At 51.8% G+C, this 1,430-nt stretch overlaps 1 non-coding gene across 1 annotated transcript; it reads left to right on the forward strand.

The window, feature by feature from the left end:
- Positions 1-1,098: 1,098 nt before the first annotated feature.
- LOC131013710 (small nucleolar RNA R71) lies at positions 1,099-1,204 on the forward strand. Its single transcript, XR_009097797.1, has one exon. It is a non-coding gene; the product is annotated as a small nucleolar RNA R71 (small nucleolar RNA).
- Positions 1,205-1,430: the final 226 nt, after the last annotated feature.

Raw genomic sequence — 1,430 nt, forward strand, 5'->3', positions numbered from 1 at the left:
TTATTTCCCAATTCCTCAAAAATATCAAGCGGCATCAAATTGACTGCCGCGCCCAAATCAAGCATTCCTAAAGCCTTATCAACCCCACCTAAGCTAATATCAAAAATAAAACTACCTGGATCTCCTTGCTTGGGTGGTGGTTGTTCTGGTGCAACAGTGACAGGTGGCAGTGGCTCACTGGGGCATTGGGTAGCCTTGATTGCTTGCACGGCTTTGCTTCTCCATTTCCCCGTGGTTATTGGGGCATCCTCCTTGATTACCGCCACGACATGAGCTTGATGCGGCTGTTGGTCCTGGTTTGGAAACTTCCCAGTTGGCTGTTCTTGCTGCAGCTGACTCAAGGCTCCTGTTAGTTGCCTAACTGTAGTCTCGAGGCGCTTGATGGTAGCACTCTGAGCCTCCATCGCCTGTTTGCTAGCTTGCATCTGATCTTCAAATAAGGGGCCTGGAGGTTGGTGCTGCTGAGGTGGGTAGAGTTGTTGCGGGGGCTGCTGTTGCTGATATGGTTGAGGGTAATGCTGCTTCTGAGGGAATGAGGGCTGTTGTTGAGATGGGTATTGCTGTGGAGGCCGGGGGAACTGATTGCCTTGGTTTGATCCCGACCCTTGGCCAGGACCTTGGTTTCTCCATCCCGAACTTGAGCCTTGTTGCCCTTGATTGAAGATGGGCCTCTGTTCAAATTGAGGCCTCCCCGGATAGCCCTGAGCAGCATAGACCTCTACTCCTCCTTCAGGTGTGAATTCCCCCATTCGATGGCACGCGTTGGTTCCATGACCAAAATCGCCACATATGCCACATCCTTCTGCTGGTGGCGCGTGAACTGGTGGAGCCTTCACCTGGTTCATCGTGAGGTGTTGTACTTGCTTCATCAAGTCAGCTACTTGCTTCTGAAGCTCATTGTTGGGAGCTACTGCATTGGCTTCAACCCTCCTCCCTCTAACTGATTTCTGTTGAGAACTCGCGGCTAGTGTGTCGAAGATCTCCTTGAGTTCATCAGCTGTCTTTCGGGCAATGTTGCCCCCTGCTGTACTGTCCACCATAAATTGTGCCGTCTGAATCAATCCGTCGTAGAAGAACTGCATCAACATGACGGGTGCTAACTGGTGCTGCGGGCACTGGCGGAGGAGCTCTTGGAATCTCTCCCAAGCTTCGTGGAGAGGCTCATCAGCTTCTTGCATGAAGTTCATTATCTGGCTCCTAATCTCCTGTGTCTTGTGACTAGGATAGTACTTGAGCATGAACCTCTCGCATGCCTCTCCCCATGTGGTGATGGAGTTCGGCGGCAGGGACAGTAACCACGTCCTAGCTCGGTCCTTGAGTGCATAAGGTAAGCACTTGAGTCTCAACTGATCCTCGGTGAGTCCCAACAGTGGGAAGGTTTGCACTTGAGAGCAGAAGTCACGGATGAACTGTAAGGCGTCCTCACTTGG

Source organism: Salvia miltiorrhiza, chromosome 2, assembly GCF_028751815.1.
Source record: "Salvia miltiorrhiza cultivar Shanhuang (shh) chromosome 2, IMPLAD_Smil_shh, whole genome shotgun sequence".
NCBI classification, from domain to species: domain Eukaryota; kingdom Viridiplantae; phylum Streptophyta; class Magnoliopsida; order Lamiales; family Lamiaceae; genus Salvia; species Salvia miltiorrhiza.